The sequence below is a fragment of the Rhinolophus hipposideros genome (genome assembly GCF_964194185.1).
Source record: "Rhinolophus hipposideros genome assembly, chromosome: 25".
Lineage (NCBI taxonomy): Eukaryota > Metazoa > Chordata > Mammalia > Chiroptera > Rhinolophidae > Rhinolophus > Rhinolophus hipposideros.
In genome coordinates this window covers 1,088,172-1,110,191 of record NC_138071.1, presented here as the reverse complement: position 1 = coordinate 1,110,191, position 22,020 = coordinate 1,088,172, and positions in this window count along the sequence as shown.

Below are 22,020 nucleotides of genomic sequence, written 5' to 3'. Positions count from 1 at the left end.
CCACCAGTCTCCCCGGGCACAGCCAGGGTTTCACAGGGTAGCACCAGTCCTTCTGGGCACAGCCAGACTTCCTGGGCTTCTTAGGGTACCACCAGTTTCCTTGGGCACAGCCAGGGCCTCTCAGGGCGCTGCCACTCTCTCTGGGCACACCCAGGCACAGCCAGGACTTCCTGGGCACAGCCAGGGCTCTCAGGGTACCACCAGTCTTTCTCACATATTCTCCACGACGGCTGGTCAAGATGCAAAAGCAAACATCCGCCATTTCCACTACATGGTGGTACATTCACAGGCAAACAGTCAAGCAGTCCATAGCCATTCACCAGCTCCCATCTGGCTTCTTGACAGGCCATACTGGGGAGTTAAAGGAACTGTGCGTCGGCCTCACAATATGTGCCTTCTCCAATTCCAATATTGTACGACCAATCTCCTCCTGCCCTCCTGGCAGACGGTACTGTCGCACTGTAACCATGTGCCAGGACTGTGGCAACACTGGAGGAGGGTGGTGAGCATGCACACGTGTCACCACTTTCACCACCTGGATCTGGAGACGGAACATTCCTACCGACATCTGTAAGCTGAGGCCATGTTACACGTCCACCCCTAGAATACACTCCGGAACGGGGTAGACATAAACCTTGTAGGTACGAGGCCTACAAGCCTTCCTATACCCAGTGGTAAGGAAACGGCTTTTACAGTCACAGTCTTTCTCCCGTAGCCATCAATGCAGATTGTTGGTCTGGGGAACAGTTCTGGGTTCCCATAAACGAGACTGCAGTCTGCGCCAGTGTCATCTAAGGCCAAAACCCCCTGCACATTAGAAGGGGACCAATGTATGGACAGTGCCACGTGGGGCCTCCGGTCCCTGCTCGTCCCCTCTGACCAGGTACCTTGGCCCTACCCCTAATCAAGCTGAAAGTTCACCTCAAGTGGCCGCATGAAGTTCTAGAGGGACACAGGTCGCGCTTTCCCAGACTTCTCCTTTATGCTTCTCCTGAATTGTTGTTCCAGACGCAACTGTTTCCAAAGTTCCAGCAGGAGTGCATTGGGTTGTTGGTCTATTTTCCCCCGATCGACCCCTGCTGCCACGAGATCACGCCACATCTGTGCACGTGTTACTCTCTGAGGCCCACAACCTCGCCCCTTTACCTTTGGTTTGGGCTTCCAGGTCTCAATTGTGCAAACCTCCTGTCTTAACTTCCTTTGTCGCTGGCTTTCAACATCCCCTAGGGTGGTCATGGCAACAGTCACTTCATGGATCCACCACCCCACATATGGTATAAGAATGGCAACCAAGGATCCAAAGGCACTCGCAGGTGCAGTATCCAAAACCAGATCTCTCATGCTGGCTGTAAAAAGCTCGTCATCCGGCCCCTGCATATTAAGGTTAAAAATAGAATTTCTTATACCCATTTCACGGATAATTTGAGTAAGTTCCGTATATGACTGCCATTGACTCAGTGTCTGGCAGCTCGCCAGCCTGTCCCCATACTGTGTGTAGAGCAGCAGTGAGCCACTCCATTGGAGTGTGGTTGCCCTGGTCATGGGCCAACCTATGGCAGTTCTGTAACCTTTATTGCAGGGCCGGATACACTGTCATGAAGGCTAGATTTTCCATCTCTCCTGGGGAGCAGAGCATACTGTCTGCCCCCTCATCCCATAAACATAGTAGCCAAGCCGAGACTGGCTCTCCAGGTCGCTGTCTGTACCGCCTACCCAGCTCCTGCAACTCAGTGGGAGTGTAAGGGATGTAGGTTGTGAACTCAGTCACAGCTGGGTTACCGGCAGCAATGCCCCCAGGGCCCAAAGGTTGCTCACATTTTACCCTTTGCTTCAAGATTGGCGGGGCTTGGGGGTTGGGAGCTACATTGTCTCCACTCTCTTCTATGCCTCTGCCTCAGAGTCTCCACGGTGGGGCCCCTCTTCTAACAGGCGGACCCGAGCTTCCAGCGCTTCTAACCGGGACAACTGGTCCGGCACCTGGGCCATTTCATTAAGCGCATTTTCCGTGTTGAGACTCAAGGCCCCGAGGAACATCCAGCCCACGCGGCCGGCTGTAGCCTTCTCCTCCTCCGGCAACCGCTCAGCCAGAGCCTGCAGGGCCCTCTCCACGCTGGCCGGAGAGCCGTCCGTGTCCTCCCACCCCTCCTTGGGGGTCCAACTCCTGAGAGCAGTAGCCACCGGGCACCACACACTGTGCGGGGACCACACGTCCTCCTGCCCAGAGCCAGATTCCATTCCTACCTGGTCAGCCTGCTCGCAGTGCCAGGTGTCTGAGTGGGTGGAGGCCTCGGAGCCTCGGAGCCTAAGGCCGCAGCAGATCACCAAAATGAAGGCAATGCCTTCCATGGCCAACAGGGTGGTGTGCAGCTGGAGGCTTGAGTCTCCCAGGCAGACCGCGCCTCCCGCTCCCAGCGTCGCTCCTTGCAGGCCTCCCAAAGCTGAGCTTTTGTACGCATAAACTCATCTTTCAGTGAGTTTCAGCCGGTACCATACCCTGCTCACTGCGCCATTTGTCACTCGGGGTGGCATGCGGGGGTCTCTGGTCCTGCTCCCCAATAAGAACGCAGGATGTGGCTAGGCCGAAAAAGAACACCCACAGAGCCATCGGTAGGGGAGTCATACCACTATATTGTTGCTGGCGGCTGGATTCACACGACGTGCGACCTGCTGTCTGCTTTTCTGCCAACCGACCGACTCAACTCTCCTCGACTCCCCAGCGCAGCAGCGGCAGTTACACTAGTGGCCAACGGCTCACTGGTTACAGCTGACGGCCAACCAGCCACAGCTGACAGCCATCTAATACCCAAGCCTGGAAACGGCTCTCTGGGGCTCTGTCCCCAGAAGATTGTTATCAGGAAAGAAAAGGAAGGAGTTGCTTTGGTAGCTTGAGGTTTAGACAAACTTAGAAACATGTTTCTGAAGATTTCCAAAAAGTTTTGAGCAGTTTTTAAAGATGAAGAATAATAGCTAGAAAGAAATTTAAGATGTAAGAATATGATAAGAAAGTCTCAGAGAAGTGTAGACATTGGTAGTAAGAATCTAGTAGGTGAGGTCAAAACAAAATAGAAATAGAAGCTCCTACGCTCAAAGACAAGATAAAAAAGGATAAGGACGTTTGTAGGCTCAGCCTCTCATTCTGTAGAATGAGTCAGTAATGATGAAGAACACCTGCAATGTTTCTTCGATTTAACTCTTCCATTTGCACTTCCATTAACTAAATTCATTAAAAACATACTATGTTTTATTTCAGTTTAAACAGTAAAAATACTAATAATTTTGAAATTTTATAATGGTCATCACAGGGTTAATTTTCCAAGATCAGTAACTTTCCTGGAAACTTCACAGTCATTTTTATTTCAACAGTTCAAAGTTCTTATAAGGATTTACCAAATATCCTTTAAATATAGCTGGTTTCCTGTTAATGTAATAAGACTTTAAAAGTAAAGAGGAAAAAAAGATAATTTCTCCTCCACAAATTGCAAAACCAATTTCCTCATTACTTATTGCCATTAATTTTTTTTCATTTTCCCATTTCTTAAATTAATATTTTTCCAAATGAAAACACAGACTATGAGCAACTCTTCCTTACACAGTATAAATATCAGGAAAACAACCCTAGAGTCTGAACTCTACTCACTGCTTTGTGAATTTATTTAGCTGTGCATAATTAACAGATTTTGTATATTCAATGTTTATTACACTATAATGATTGCTAAAATGAATAAGTATTTTACATGCTTTTCCAACTAGAAATACAACCAAAAGGTAAAAATTCACTCAATTTATAGTCTAATTAAAATTCCATGTTAACACTGTCTTATTTTTTAAAGAAAATGAGCATTTTGAAATCTCATAATAAGATTAGCATGTTTTCCATAAATTCTGCACGTTTGTTTCGCAGATAAAATATCATATAAACAGATTACAGAAAATATTTTAAAGCTCCTATTTGCCAGGCAATTTATTTATTAATTCAGTTTTCCTCACAACAACCATCTGAAGAACCCTGTCATTATCGCCATTTTACAGATGAAAAAGGGAAGTAAGAGGTTGAGGAATTTTCCCCCAATCACACAGCTAATGATTGACAGAGGGAGGATTTGGACCCAGGCTGTCTGGCTCCCAAGTCTAGCGTTGTGACCACTGTGCTATTCTGTTTTCACCGGTTTTGTCTATGGGTTAAATTTCAGGTGAAATTCCAGTGACAACAAAACAATGCAATGAAAAATAAATATTCAAATAATTCAATAATCTTGTATACCTAATTTCAAACAGGCTGTTTAAATCGAGTCAAAGTACTTCATATTCTGAAATTGTGCAGACAAGACTTTTCCTAGGCCACAAATCGACAATCACTTGAGAAAAGCTTCTCGTTTTAGTAAGCCACTATTTGGATTTGAATTTGTTTTCCTGTGAAGATTGCATTAGCTCCTTCAAGACTAAGGACTATCATCGAATACGTCAATATACGGCAGAAGTAATTTACCTTACCTCTGCTTAGGAATGTTCAACAGATAATCTAATACTTGATCTACTATGTATCATATCACTTTCACCCCTTCCTGGAGAGAAGCTTGTGAAATTCACAACTGCTATCAGCTGTCACTGGCAGATTTTTTTATGTACCCAAAGAATGGTCCCAGCTCCTTGTTGCCTTGGTAACCATGGACCCCAAAACAATGTATCAGTGAGCAGAAAGCCGAGTCTCTGTGATGTTTCTTTTACTAGCTAGGATAGAGAGCTGAGCTCTCTGTACCAGGCGACCCTCCTGTACATATGGTAGGAGGAACATGAACAACCAAGTTCTAAGAGCTCCCAGCCCAACAGCCCTAACTTCTGTCTTTATTAGACTTGCATGTGTGTTCTATTATTCAATTTTCCAAGTGTTCTGAACCATATGATTGCCACGCAGGGTGTCACGTGGGGTCTCAGCTCCTGCTCCCCACATAAGAACGCAGGACATGGTGAGGCCAAAAAGGAACACCCACGGAGCCATAAGTAGGGGAGTCATATCACTATATTCTCACTGGCGGCTGGGTTGGAGACACAGGAAGCAGAAGCCACACGATCCGCAACCTACCGTCAGCTTTTTTGCCTGCCAACCAACCAATCAATCAATGCAGTCACGGTAGTTGTATCAGTGGCTAATTGGTTAACTGGTTACAGCAGATGGCCAACCAGTCACAGTTGATGGCCATCTATTACCCGAGCGAGCACCATTCTGCTTGAGGTTGAGAGCCTGCTCTCTGGGGCTCTGTCCCCACAATTATTTTTACCTAATCTTTATTCTCATTAAAGAACATGGAAAGAGCTGTCTTGTGTTGTCACAAGCCCTGAACCAATTGAATTTCCCAGGCTTTTTCTCTTATCATTACTGGTTATAACCTAACATTGACGGCAGTACCATAACTTAAACTAATACTATTTAATACAGATGAAAATGTCATTTTAATCCATAAACTGCCTGTTGTGACTCTGTTTTTTGTGTGTGGGGGGAAACAAAATTATATCAGTGGGAAAACAAACCTCTGTATGCTCCTTTCTCTTTGTAGAGATGAGTGGGAAAGAGAATAAAGGCGAGTTCAGAAATGAAGGACCATTGTTTAATAAAGCATTGTGGGGACAAAGCCCCAAAAAGCAGTTTCCAGGCTCTCGGCCTCACATAGAAAGGTGCTGGCTCAGGTAGTAAATGGCCATCAACTGTGATCAGATGGCCAGCAGCTGTGGCTAGTTGGCCGTCAGCTGTAACCTGTAGGGCATTGGCCACTAATATAACGGCTGTGGCTACGCTAGCAGAAAGGAAATGGGGCTAGCAAGAAGATGGTGGCTGGCAAGCGCGGACTGCTGTTAGGATGGCGGGTTGCAGATTATGTAGATCCTGCTTCCTGTGTCTCCAGCCCAGCCGCCAGCGAGAATATATTGGTTTGACTCCCCTATCTATGGCTCCGTGGGTGTTCCTTTTTGGCCTCACCATGTCCTGCGTTCTTGGGCGGGGAGTGGGAGCTGAGACCCTGCCTGCCACCCTGCACGACAAATGGCGCAGCGAGCAGGGTCCCCCGCACGACAAGCATTTCACCAAATCTTTGGATATTAAAAAAATATGCCTGTCGTGCAGGGCGGCCTGCAAGATCTCTGCTCCCGCTCCCCACATAAGAACACAGGATATGGTGAGGCCAAAAAGGAACACCCACGGAGCCACAGGTAGGGGAGTAATACCATTATAGTCTCACTGGAGGCTGGATTCACATGACGTGCGACCTGCTGTCTGTTTTTCTGCCAACCGACCAATTCCCCTTGCCAGCTGCAATCCGCCATGCTAACTGCAATCCGCCCGGGCTAGCTCAGCCACCATCTTCTTGCTAGCCCGCATTTTTTGCTAGTGTTGCCACAGCAGTTATATTAGTGGCCAATGGCTCACTGGTTACAGCTGACGGCCACTAGCCACAGCTGATAGTCATCCGATCACAGTTGATGGCCATTTACTACCTGAGTCAGCACCTTACCACGTGAGGCCGAGAGCCTGGAAACTGCACTCCTGGCTCTGTCCCCACAATGCACCAAACTGAGCTTGGAGACAGGGCTAGAGGGTTTTGAGAAGCTCCGATAAGAATTAATGAGGCTAGAGACTAAGTTGGCTGAAACACCCTACTAAACACCCTATTAAAACACCCTCCCCTGCTTCTTTTTAAAGAGTGCCTTGTATACAATTACAATTTTTCCCACCCTGTGGTTTAAAACCCTTTCCATTCACTCCAAAACATCCAGTTTCACTCTGTATACCTGAGAACTTGATCTAATCAGTGTGTGAGAGTGTGTGAGTGTGTGTGTGTGTGTGTGTGTGTGTGTGTGTGTGTGTGTGTGAGAGAGATTTAAGGAAAGGGGTGGAGATCTTTCTTGGCATGTAATGGAACAGAAAAGGGAAAGCCTATGAAAGACTTTAAAGTGATTCAGAAACAAACTAATTTGCTAGGGGGAAAAAATCTGTAGCCAAAGATGTCTAAGAAAAACGTAAACAGCCCCCTTGGGATTCAGGCACATTTCGCTTGGACATTAAGGTCCAGAGCCCTTGGCAGTCATCTGACTGACCTCAGAAAGCTCAGTATCTGTAGCATTATGTCTCACCTGCTGCAAATTTGAACTTTACAAACATTTGTGTAGCCAAAATCAGGATGAGAAGCAGATATATTTCATTTATATTTATCAGTTCTGATCAATTATATTTTAGACAAATATCCAGTAATATTATTTAATAAAAAAGAAAAAGTCACATTAAATTTATTTTTAAATTTGTTTTTTGTTTTCTAGCCTTTAATATTGCTTCTCTCTTATATAGAGAGGTTTAGAAATCAGAAACAAATGGTTGGTACTAAGTTACATAATTTTAGCAATTGAATTATTTTCAGACAAATTAAATATGTTCATTCTGAGGCTTTAGTTTAATGCACTTATATTTATGAACCATTACTTCAAAAATAAAGCTGAAAGTGATCTAAGAGCCAGTAGTTTCACCCCCTAATTTTATATTCCTTCTTTCTTTTATTTTCAGAAATATTTATTAATGGCATATCATGTGTCAAGAACATTATACACCAATGGAAAATAGATCCAGAGGGGTGTCACTGCATATAATCAGGAGAGGGCTCGCCCCACTCCGACTGTCTGGACTCTGACTGGCTCCCGCGCGTGAAGTACACACTGTGCACATCAATATCGCGTGGTTTTCACTGCATGTGGATTGTCCTAGGTCTCTACAAAATCTCTCTCAAAAAAGGACTTCAAGTATCTGAAATTCCTTTTCTGTCTTCTGCTCAAAAATTGTGATGAAGATCTATCTGGTATGTTTATAGGCTCTTAGAATGAGTGGCCTTCTTATCACATTAACTTTGTAAAACTGTGATCAATGCTCAGATCAATGCTCACTTCTCAAAATCACTTCGTTGTTTTAATGTATTCCTGTACAATATCATTTCAAAACTGAACAGTGACAATAGAATAACCACTCTACATGCTTAAGTAAAAGAGCCATTAAAATCTTCGGATTCTATTATTTTCAGACAAAGGAAAAGAGTGAAACTCATTAATCATGTTCTGCAGAATGTTGTTATTAAAGGTGGTACAATGCATTGCCATAGTGGTAGAGAAATACTCAGGAGGTTTTGAAAATAGCAGTTACAAGATATAGGTGAATCACCTTAAAAACACCTTTTGGGATATTTTCAGAGAAGTGACTGTGTTTTCTTGTTTACATAATTACTTGAGGCAAGTGCTTCCTTAGTCACATGAACCCAATCATGTCATGTGAACAGGATGGTTTTTCAGGGTTCTCCATTAAGTCAAAAAAAGAAAGCAATCTTTTACAAAGCTCCAATCACACACATTTTCCTTCCATCTGGAAGTTCGATATCCTGTACAAATGCCCTTGCCTCTTCGTTGTTAGAAGTGATAAATCATTCCCTTTACGATTTACAAGGCCTGAAATAAGCCATAATTATGTCTCTTTTTCCCTAGTTTAACTCATCAAGATTGATTTCAGTAAATCGACTTTGTCTAAACGGATTACCACAGTGATCTCACAAAAAGACCAAAAACAAAAAAAAAGTTTTTGCATTTTGACTATTGTTTTTGACATACAATAACAGTGGCAATAATTTAAGAGAGATTTTCCTTTTAGATTTAGTATTTTTAGCTTTTATAAACAGGTATTTTTAAAGTGCCACTGTGGCAGACAAAATAATGGCCCCGGAAGATGTACACATACAATCCCCCGAACCTGCCAATATGTTACCTTACATGGCAAAAGCAACTAGCAGATGTAATTAAATTAAATAAAAACCTTGACACGGGGAGATTATCCTGGATCATCCCGATGTAATCAGCGTGTTCTTACAAGAGGGAAAGAGGAGGGTAGATCAGAGGAGAGGCGACGGCAGCAACCGAGTGACAGGGCCCAGCGGAGGGACGCGGGCGGCCCCTGGCGGCCGCGAGGCGCCAGGACGTGGGCTTGGCCTGTGCGCCTCCACAAGGAGCGCCGCGGCGGCCACGCCTCTCGAGATTTCTGACCTCCGGAGAAGTAAGACAATAAATGTGCGCTCCTTTAAGTGACTAACGTTATAGTTATTTTTACAGCAGCCGTTGGAAACTTACACAACCCTTTATTAGGCTTTTTGAAATAAAAAAGTGAATTCTGCTCTCACATCTTTAGAAAAATATTATAGTGTAATATTTGCGACAACATAATAGAAAAATTGGCTTCACCTAGCTTAATTTAATAAATGCTCAGATCGTCTGTATCAGTCATATAAATGAAAGTCCAATATGTACCATTTCCCCCATTTTAAAGAAGAAATAATATCAAACTAAGACACTGTCCAGCCTTCAAAAGGGAGACTTTCCAATCGCCTATTCCACTCTCTTCCTCTAAGAGTAATAAAAGACTTCTTTTAAAATGGGGGAAATCTTTCTTGATCCATTTGACAAAAAATATAAGCATTTGTATATGACCACTTATTTCTTTAGAATGGGTGTGACAACCTCTCAGAAGCAGAGTAAATGTATAAAAATGTCTTGACAAAAGAAGCTGAGATAGGTATTGCTCCAAAGAAGCTTGCGTTCATTGGAGTGACAGTAAAATACTACATGTCCTCTTACAGGCTGAGATAATGTTTCAAATGTGTATTTTGCCCTTTGAACAAGCGTAGCATGAAAGAGATCACAGCATTCCGTCCTGAAGTGCTCAGAGTTTAGTCCATGAAAAGAGAAGAAATTTTAAAATCTTGAATACATGGGGGTATTTTTCAGGGCAGCATTGGAAAATATTAGTGTATTGATACAAATGAACAAAGATAAGCTAATTTGTTGCCATTGGTAAAGAGAATAAAAGATACCCCATGAAGAGAAGCAAATTGTTTCTCAAATGAGTAATGACTCTAAAACTACATGGTCAGGTTGGTAGTCATGACCAGAAGTCAGCACAAGGAGTAGATAGAAACTTAATAATATTGTGAAGGGCAACTACCTTTTTCTGGTTGTTTTTCCTCACTATTTTATGTATTTAAGTATACTAAATTTTATAACTTCATTTCTTTGTAGCATATTTACTGTTGCCCCACAGAAGATGCTCTTAGTTTCTGCACGAGGAGAATAAACTCTCTCTTCTATAACTAAAAGAATAGTTAATCTTTAAGGTCTTTTCTGGGATTGACATTCTAAGGTACCAGTTAGCAAAGAGCTTCTCAATTGTTCTACATTACCCTGGTCAAAATATACAGTTTGGGAGTATAACCTCAGGACATGCTTAGCCATGTGTAATTTTTTGCAAGTATTTCCCCTAGAAAATGACCCCTCTTTTTGTCTGTAGTCCTTACGAGAAGGAAATATAGAGATAATCAGGACACTTAAAATAAATGTGGAATTCACATAGGAACCAATTTTTAGAGAGAAGTTAAAAAAAATCCAAAATTTTTAAAAAATTAAATTTATTGGTGTGACGTTGGTAAATAAAATTACATTCTACAATACATCATCTATATACTGCATTGTGTGTTCACCTCAGTATATCACCATTTAGAACAACTGTTTGTAACCCTGACATAAGTGTAAGTCATTATTGGGCATTCTCTCAGTTTACCTTAGAAAAGCATATGCATGTGTAGTGCAGGAGAGCCAACCAAGCTGCTGAAGAGAATTCCTTACAAAATACTTCCACATTATTTCAGCTGGTTCTCATAACCCCCTTCTTGAATGTACATTATGAAATCTAAATAAACTGACGCCCAAAGAACTTCACACAAAGTCAGAAATCCAGGAATTGTAAGAATCCAAAGGAAAACCCATGTCTTTGCACTTCAGGATAAGTTTTCAATTTCAATTATTTATTCATTTTACTAGTAGGGTTTGATCTTGTGAGACATAGCCAGTGCTGACAAACTAAAAAGCCAAGAACAACCACAGAATCCCAATGTTGCTGTTACAGAAATCCCTATTGTGAGGAAAATCAAACAAAAACGACAAAAGTGCTTTGAATGTTACTGAACCTAACATAGTAGCCCAAGTGTTAGGTGGACTCAAGATCAGAAACAGAAAATTAGATTGACAATTAAAGACAGGTTGCCTTTTCCTCTGTGAGCTAAGAGTGCTGTCCTCTGATATAACAAATAGCTCTGTAGCACAGCTGTAAGCCTCAGCCGTGTGTTGATGATAACATTGAAAAGTGATAAACAACAAAAAAGTTATTTAATGGAAGGACATGTTCCACTGCGTTGGCTTTATGCTCTGCTATTAATATTTCAGTGGAAGGTGGGATGGATCAATTGTGGAAAGTTTTCTGGGGGCCAGTGCCAAGGTTGTCAGGCAATAGTGATCCGGGAGCTTCCCAGAGATGAAACCATGACCGGCGTTGGGGGAGGACCAGATATTTTAGAAATACAGTCCCTTCATTCTTTTTATCTCCTTCCATTGTCAGGATCAATAAAAATGAGTGTCACACCAGTTTGACTCAACGAGTTTTAAAACGAGCACTCAATTCTAAAACTACAGGAGATTGTTGATTATTTAAAAAGAAAAATTAAAAGGATGATTTGATAGGAAAGCATTGCAATAATTATCACAATGTATATAATCATCTCTTTTTATTACTGATCACTTAACTGTCTATTTTCAATCTCTACATTTTTTTTTCAAATTAAATTTAACTGAATATAGTGATGGCAATTATAAGCAGTGAATCAGGGAGAAAATGCATGATTATAGATAACGCAATTGTCTGGGGTAGTTACTCTCGGAGAATGTGCAGCTTCATGAAGAGGAAAGAATGAAGGCAAAAGACAATGAGTAGGGGTATAGTAATATTTCTCGTTCAAGTGTTGTATTTTAACATTAAGTACCCAGTGTACCAGCAGCTGATGAGAACATGTAAAATTGTACTTTCACCAGTAAGGACATTAAATAAAGGCCATAAAGTACCTGAGTCACAAATAACTATTGGTCCTAAACTTCTATTTCTAAAAATAAAAATAGTTAAAAACGTCTATTAGGTCTGATAGTATGTTAGTCACCAGTAGCATACGGGCACAGTTACTGTTAGCATAACGGGGTTATATTAGTTACCATTAGTATAAGATGTTACCAGTTAACAAGCTGAATTTTTCTGGTTAAAAAAACATTCAGTTACTGATGTTAGTCACCATTAAGATTCTCTACTGTTCCACTTGCCTCCAGTCTCAATGTAGTTATTTGACAAATGGGGGAACCCCTGCTCCTTGGTGTTCCCTTAACACTTACCAGGCTGAGAGGCTCTGTGAGTCCATCTCATGCGTATATGTTGCTCTAAATAAAGGTTACTCAGTTTAGGTCATTAAGAACCTTGTGTCCTTTATAAACACAGCTGCACTTCTGATTATTTGTGCGTCTATCAGCAGTGCATGCTCTCAAAATTGATTTTCTAATAGAGGCAATACATTTGTATTAACCCCAACTGTACTTTCTCTTCCAAGCAAGACAGTTGACCAAGGTTGGAAATACAATTTGTGGTTCATTCTAGCCAGCAAATATGTTTTGACTTAAGTGCCAACTGAAATATCTCATCATTGAAACCCAATTGGAAAATGCTCCATAACTGAAAATCATTTTTGCCAGGACCTCAGGAGGGGAGAAAAATTGGAAATGCACAGCACAACTTATTTATAATGCCTGCTAAGAACCCCAATCATTATACTGATCTTATTTTTATACTGTTCTGACCAGCTGAACCTACCAGTAACTTCATGAAATAACAAACTTACCAGCAAAAGACAAGAAAAACATTGAAAACTAACCATGGGATTTTTGAGATGTTGATTTAACATTTTTTTAAAAATTCTCAGGATTATATAGCCTTAATTTTCTCTTATACATACCAGTGAAGAACAAAAATTAATTTTAATCAAATTGAAAGGACAATCAAATTTAGCCCTTCAGGTTACCCTTCCTTTATGCTAACATTAGTAAATCTGTATTACTGTGTGTGAGGCGTGTGTGTGTGTGTGTGGACACGTGTGTGTGCAGGCACATGTGTGTGCAGGCATGTGTGTGTGAGGGCAAGTGTGTGCTCTATTAAAGTTCAGATCCTCACAAGGAACACACATCATATTCAAATGAAGTATTATAATTCCACTCGGAATAAAGATTTTGAATTCTTAGGGATAAGAAAAGTGAGAAACCTTGCAATATCATACAGTCTAAAATGGAAGAATAAATCAGCCCCCTAAGGATAGTTTTTCCAAATACAGAATTATTCCTGTAACAAAATATAGTTAATAAAAATAATTTTATGTGCCTATTTTAATTTTATTTTGGAAAAGGGAATAGAATATGGTATTTTGTTTAAAAATAAATTTGTCTATTGAAAATTTAAAGCCTCCTCTGCCATCTAATTTTGCTGCAACCTATACGAAGAGTTGCTCTGCATTTTACTTTCTAGTCATGAATTTTTGTCAACCTCCACAGTCCCAGAAAGTTGCTCAAGGTATACAAGATCTTTGTACATCTAAACAGATCTCATTTTCGGATTTCACTCCTAATGCTATCATACTTAAAATCTATAGTCAGAAGACCTAAAGAATTTACCAGTACCACAGTTTATTTATATGAATGATTACACACAAAAAATATAACCTAAACTTGTGTATCTTGTCTCTGATGACAAGAAAGCAATAAAAGCATATTCAGTAGAAAATACACAAATAATGCTAGTCGCATTAGGGTTCTTTTTTTCTTTTTTTCTATTTTCAATAGAGATATACTATGTTTACAATGAAAATGTTATGTCAGTGTTTCTAAAAATTAGTCTTAAAAATATAAGTTGTATATGATTTTACTCTTTTTACATCATCTCTCAAGAAGATAAACTAGTCCTAGCCTGCTACTCTCAAATTGAGGTACCTAGCACACCTTAAAAGGATTTCAGGGAGGAGGAAGCATGTCAAAATCCATGGGGTGAACCAGAAATGTTCACTAGAAGTAGAAGACTAGTTCCTTCTTAAAGGCCACCCTTCTTGCAATGTTTTGTTAAATATATCTTATAATTTAATAACAAGAAATTTATATATTAAGCTTGAATTATGACCAAAAAAATTTTTTTTGATCAATCCTATGGTGAATAACACGAAGTGAACATTCCTGGAATTTGTTTGCATGTAGATTCACTCAGCCCTCTCATGGTCATCCACACATCCTGGGCAATGTGGCAAACTTTTCAGTTGGAATATATTTTTTTAATTGGACTCTGGAAATTGATGACTTCCTAAGTGATGTCAGCTATGATGAGCTTAGGAACTGGAGGCCAGGAGTTCATCACCAATATTCTCAACAACTCAAATCAATACATAGTTATAAATAACTCCTGTAAGCAGACGTTTCCAAGGTGCTGGGGGCATAAAGGAGTATGAGACACAGACTTCGTTCTACTTGCTGTCTATTGGGAATTGTATTAATTAGCTGTTTTCTTTTACAAAAATCAGAAAACTCAAAATGGCTTAAAAATCAAGATAATGTATTGATTAATATCAATGGAGAGTATAAGGATAGACAGATTTCAGATTAGATCAGGGATCTGGGTTGGCCTCTCAAGTGGCCTCTCCTCATGGGGTAAAATGGCTGCATTGGCTCCAGGTTCATACCTGCACACCACAAGAGTGAAGTCTTCCATGTATTCATCTATCAAACAAAGTCCTATGAGGACATGACTTGACTAAACTAAAACAACTGCTGTGGATATGACAAAATCATGTACTGATCTTCTTAGGCTTCAATTACTGTCCATCCTTGAACCAATCAATAAGATTATACTGACTAGCAAATATCAATGAGGGTCAACCAACTGAGATGAAGATGGAGTTAATATCATTTATGTCCCATAAATGCCATACAAACAGCACAGGCTGGAATGTATGCTGAGGAGGCAACTATGAGTTTTACCAGAATGGTAAATACAGTAGTAATGAAAAGTAGTAATAGAGGTCAATAGAATAATATTGTGAACAGTTTGGGAGTATAAAGTTTTATATATGTTTTGGTTTTTATGACTACTTATTGAATTACCATGCATTGAATTTAATTCACAGTTAATTGCTAAAATAATGGTAAATAAAATAAATATTTTGTAGTTCAGAGAAATTTAACAACAACCATGCCTTATGTTTTTTGGGAAAGATATCTGAAAAAGGCCTTGACGGGATGAAGGGTGAAGAAATTTTGCTCTGGGTGACTGAGGAACAAGGCACTGCAGTGGGAGAAACAGATCAAGCATGGAGAAGTGTGAAACACAGAACATGTTTTCTAGACTACTTTAACCTTAGATAATAAGATGCAGTGCCTTACTTATGTTTTATCTTTTTAAAGCACCTATCTACCTACCTAGACTACTAAACTTGCAAGACTCTGCATTACCATTAACAGAGGTTTTTCCTGAAATTATACTTTTCTAACAAGATTGAATTAAATTTAAAAATTATAAACTAACGCACATTTCTGTTTTTACAATAGCTTCAAAAGAGATTTGGCAACATAGTCCATCCCAAGTAACAATTTTAACTAGACGACATAGTAGAGATACTGAATGTTATTTTATTTAAAATCTGTTTTTCAAGAAAACTTGGGACACTAGACCAATGACTTCCATACAGATAAGACCACCATAGTTACTTTGGCTATTTTTCTAAAGCAATTTGGCAACTAGCATTGCAATACTATGTGACCCAAAACATCTTAAATTGTAAAGTACATTTTAGATGACAATATCTTAGAAAATTGTATCAAATTGAGCCTGTTTATCTGAGTTTATTTTTCCTATTTATTAACACATCCAAAGGAAATGGCATAAATGTACAGCTGCTTCTCTCTGACCTCACCATTTAATATTGCTCATTTTTAGACAAAATAATGTTGAAAAAGTCACCAGCTCTCAACTAGAAAATAATTGAGTCAATTGACTCTCTTCTTCTGAAAAATTAGGATGAATCTGTAAGTTCTCAATTAACTACACTCTAATTGTAAGTAATCCTTAACCAGAGGATCCCCATTTGTTAGAGCTCATTGAGGGGACTGAGAATTATAACGAAAAAAGTTTTCATAGCTGATTAAGAAAACTGTATCACTTTCAGAGTAATATATGAGAGAAGTTTATTTTTTTTCACTCCTCTACTCATTTATTCAATAAATACTTTGTGAAAGCTCACTATGTGCCAGGCATCATGCAGAAGTATTGGGTGAATGACAAAACTAAGACTGATACAGTTTCTGCTCCAACACAGGCGAGACTAGTTGAGAAAAAACTAGTTAAAAAAACAGGCAATAACAATACCAGAAGATGCGTTCAATTATGGGATCACACAATATGGACATTTAACTTGGAATTGTAAAGTTAAAGAATCTATCCTAGAATTTAGAGGAGAGCTCAAAAGATACATAGAAACAAATGACAATGAAAATACATCCTACCAAAATTTTTGGGATGCCGCGAAAGCAGTTTTAAGAGGGAAATTTATATCATTACAGGCCTATCTCAAGAAACAAGAAAAATCCCAAATAAATAACCTTAAAAAACTAGAAAAAGAAGAACAAGAGAAACCCAAGGTCAACAGAAGAAAGGAAATAACAAAAATCAGAGCAGAACTAAATGAAATAGAGAACAAAAAGACAATAGAAAAAATTAATGTGACAAAGAGCTGGTTCTTTGAAAAGATTAACAAAATTGACAAACCCTTGGCTAGACTCACTAAGATAAAAAGAGAGAAGACACTAATTAACAAAATCAGAAATGAAAAAGGGGAAGTTATCACGGACACCACAGAAATACAAAGGATTATCCAAGAATACTATGAAGGACTATATGCCACCAAATTTAATAACTTTGAAGAAATGGACAAGTTCTTAGAAACATATAGCCTTCCAAGGCTGAATCATGAAGAACTGGAAAATCTTAACAGGCCGATCACCAGTAACGAAATTGAATCAGTCATCAAAAACCTTCCCAAAATCAAAAGTCCTGGACCAGATGGCTTCACCAGTGAATTCTACCAAACCTTCAAAGAGGATCTAATACCAATCCTGCTCAAACTCTTCCAAAAAATTGAAGAAGAGTCAGTACTCCCTAACTCATTTTATGAGGCCAACATTACTCTGATACCAAAACCTGGTAAGGACAATACAAAAAAAGAAAACTACAGACCTATATCTCTGATGAATACAGATGCATAAATCCTAAACAAAATTCTAGCAAATCGAACACAACAATGCATTAAAAAGATTATTCATCACGACCAAGTGGGGTTCATCCCCGGGGCACAAGGATGGTTCAACATTCGCAAATCCATCAATGTGATACATCACATAAACAAAATAAAGGACAAAAATCATATGATTCTATCAATTGATGCAGAAAAAGCATTTGATAAGATACAACATCCATTTATGATTAAAACACTTACTAAAATTGGTATAGAAGGAAAATACCTCAACATAATAAAGGCCATATACGACAAGCCCTCAGCTAATCTCATAATTAATGGTGAAAAGCTGAAGCCCTTTGCTCTACGTTCAGGAACACGACAAGGTTGTCCCCTATCACCTCTGCTTTTCAACATAGTGTTGGAAGTCCTCGCCAGAGCTATCAGGCAAGAGAAAGAAATAAAAGGCATCCAAATTGGGAATGAAGAAGTTAAATTGTCACTCTTTGCAGATGACATGATGCTATATATAGACAACCCTAAAGACTCCACCAAAAAGCTATTAGAAACAATCAATGAATATAGTAAAGTTGCTGGCTACAAAATCAACGTACAAAAGTCCATTGCTTTCCTATATACCAACAATGAAATCTCAGAAAAAGAGATAGAAAAAACAATTCCTTTTGCAATTGCAGCAAAAAGAATAAAATACCTAGGAATAAACTTAACCAAGGATGTGAAGGATTTATATGCTGAAAACTATAAGACATTTGTGAAAGAAATTGAAGAAGACACAAAGAAATGCAAAGACATTCCGTGCTCATGGATTGGAAGAATCAACATAGTTAAAATGGCCATATTACCCAAAGCCATATACAGATTTAATGCAATCCCCATTAAAATCCCAATGGCATTTTTTAAAGAAATAGAACAAAAAATCATCAGATTTGTTTGGAACCACAAAACACCCCGAATAGCCAAAGCAATATTAAAAAAAAAGAACAATACTGGAGGTATCACACTCCCTGATTTTTGCTTGTACTACAGGGCTACAATAATCAAAACAGCTTGGTATTGGCAGAAAAACAGACACATAGACCAATGGAATAGAATTGAGAACCCAGAAATAAAACCACATAAATATGGACAGTTAATTTTTGACAAAGAAGCTAAAAACATACAATGGAGGAAAGACAGCCTCTTCAATAAATGGTGCTGGCAGAATTGGATAGCTACGTGCAAAAGAATGAAACTGGACTGCTATCTGTCACCATGTACCAAAATTAATTCAAAATGGATCAAAGACTTAAGCATAAGACCTGACACAATAAACTGCATTGAAGAAAATATAAGTACTAAACTTATGGACTGGGTTCAAAGAGCATTTTATGAATTTGACTCCAAAGGCAATGGAAGTAAAAACTAAAATAAACAAATGGGATTATATGAAACTGAAAAGCTTCTGCACAGCAAAAGAAACTATTGACAAAATAATGAGGCAACCAACTGAATGGGAGAAGATTTTTGCAAACAGTGCCTCTGATAAGGGGCTAATATCCAAAATATACAAGGAACTCATGAAACTCAGCAACAAAAAAACAAACAACCCAATTGAAAAATGGACAGAGGACCTGAAAAGACATTTCTCCAAAGAGGATATACAAATAGCAAACAGACATATGAAAAAATGCTCAACATCGCTAATCATCAGAGAAATGCAAATGAAAACCACAATGAGATATCACCTCACCCCAGTCAGAATGGCTTTCATCAATAAGACAAATAGTAACAAGTGTTGGAGAGGCTGTGGAGAAAAAGGAACCCTCATACACTGTTGGTGGGAATGCAGACTGGTGCAGCCGTTATGGAAGGCAGTGTGGAGGTTTCTCAAGAAATTACGAATAGAATTACCATATGACCCAGCAATCCCTCTCCTGGGTATCTACCCAAAAAATCTGAAAGCATTCCTCTATAGAGACACGTGTACTCCAATGTTCATTGCAGCTTTGTTTACGGTGGCCAAGACATGGAAACAACCAAAATGTCCATCAATAGATGAATGGATAAAGAAGTTGTGGTATATATACACAATAGAATACTGTTCCGCGTTAAGGAAAGATGATATAGGAGCATTTGTGACAACATGGATGGATCTTGAGAGCATAATGCTAAGTGAAATAAGTCAGACAGACAAAGCAGAGAACCCTATGATTTCACTGATATGTGGTATATAAACCAAAAAGAACAAGACAAACAAATGAGAAAGAAAAATTCATAGACACAGACAATAATTTAGTGGTTACCAGAGGGTAAGGGGGTGGGGGGGTGGGTGATGAGGGTAAAGGGGATCAAATATACGGTGATGGAAGGAGAACTGACTCTGGGTGGTGAACACACAATGGGATTTATAGACGATGTAATACAGAATTGTACACCTGAAATCTATGTAAATTTACTAACAATTGTCACCCCAATAAATTTAATAAAAAAAAAGAAAAAAATAAGAATTTTTTAAATGCTTAAGCTGAGAATTAAATGATGATTAGAGTTAGCCAATCAAGGAAAAAGGATAATTATATCAGAAAGAAGAAACAGAATATGCAAAGGCCTAAAGACTAAAGAGCATGGTACAATCAGGAAACTTCCAAAACCTAGATGACCTCACAAAAGAGAGACAGCCAGTTTTTGTTTTTATAATAATGGGGGGTTTATGGCCTGATATATGTTGTGCCATTGGAATTAACCCTTGGTCTTTCGCAAAAGGTGAAAAGAATTCACAGACTCAACCTGAAATGAGGAGAGCAAGGAAGTAAATTTATTCAAGATGCCAGCATAGAGGTTGCCGGGGCAGACGACTGCCCCTAACTTAAGGTTAGCTTTTTCTTATATAGGGCAGGTTAGGAAAATGTCCTTACAGCAAGAGATGTGACATATAGACAATTGAGGTCATTTGATTGACATATGTTGGTTATATAACTACTTTCTTTCTGTGCATGCTCTTACCCAGAATGCATACAGAAAAACCCATCGGGGAGCCAAGTCTTAATGTTCATTCCATTCTAATTGCATTATAATTAGGTTTGAGTTCAACTAACGGGCAGGTTTCGGCAGTTTGCACTTGTGTGAAGGACAAGTTAATACCAGTTGGGTCTTATCTCCTCTTGTATGAGGGTTTAGACATCTTAGATTTATTTCTAGGGGATGAGCCTGGATGGTTCTTGGGGAGGGGATGCAGGCCTGGGCAGTCCCGCTTCAGGTTCACTTTTATTAACCCTTTTCTGCCTCATCAATATATGTACACAAATAAATAACTAGGCAAGCAGACCAGGGATTCAGAGAACAGTAAATTCCCTTCCCTGTCACACTGGCTAGCACAGCTAGAGCTCTTGGCTGCTGAAGCAATTCTTTATTGGTTAAAGACACAAAGGGAAAAAGCCTGGAATTGTCTAAGAATTGACCAAAGCTCCAAAAAGTACCAAAGACTGACAACAGTACCACATCTACAATGACCCACTAACCAAAGGAATCCTACTGATGTCCTTTTAATTCTGCTGCAGCAATTTGAGAGGTACAGACTAACCATGAACGTGCCTAAAAACAATATGCTAATTCAATCATTTAAAATACTGAGAATCACTGAGCCAGCACACTAACGAACAGCTCGATTAGTCCTGGAAGTCTTGTTCCAAACCTTGTTAGCTAGCAAAGAAGAAAGTTGAGTCCTCTTTTCTTCTCTAATATTTTTAATCACAAAATGATAGAGAAGCTACAAAATGACTTTTAAAGATTAAGTATCTGCCAATACCATATTATTTTGATTATTTTTGCTCTGTAATACAAGCTGAAGTCAAGGGAGTATGATACCTCCAGCATTGTTCTTTTTTCTTAGGATCACTTTGGCTATTCAGGGTCTTTCGTGGTTCCATACAAACCTGATGATTTTTTGTTCTATTTCTTTTTAAAATGGCATTGGGATTTTGATAAGGATTGCATTAAATCTGTATATTGCTTTGGGCAATAAGGCCATTTTAACTATGTTGATTCTTCCAAAACAGACGCACAGACCATTGGAATAGAATTGAGAACCCAGAAATAAATTCACAGAACTATGGACAGATAATTTTTGACAAAGAAGCCAAAAACATACAATGGAGGAAAGACAGCCTCTTCAATAAATGGTGCTGGGAGAATTGGAAAGCCACATGAAAAAGAATGAAACTAGACTGTTATCTGTCACCATGTACCAAAATTAACTCAAAATGGATCAAAGACATAAACATAAGACCTGAAACAATAAACTGCATAGAAGAAAACTAAGTACTAAAGTTAGGGACCTTGGTTTCAAAGAGCATTTTATGAATTTGATTCCAAAGGTAAGGGAAATGAAAGCTAAAATAAATGAACGGGACTATATCAAACTAAAAAGCTTTTGCACAGCAAAAGAAACCATCAAGAAAACAAAGAATGGGAGAAGATTTTTGCAAACAGTTCCTCCGATAAGGGTCTAATATCCAAAATATACAAGGAACTCATGAAGCTCAACAACAAAAAAACAAACAACCCAATTGAAAAATGGACAGAAGACCTGAAGAGACATTTCTCCAAAGAGGACATACAAATGGCAAATAGACATATGTAAAAATGTTCAACATCACTAATCATCAAAGAAATGCAAATGAAAACCACAATGAGATATCACCTCACCCCAGTCAGAATGGCTATCATCAACAAGACATATAATAACAAGTGTTGGTTACTATTTGTTACTATTTGATTTAAACATTTTTCAGCACGTCACTCGTTACATTCATGGAGAAGT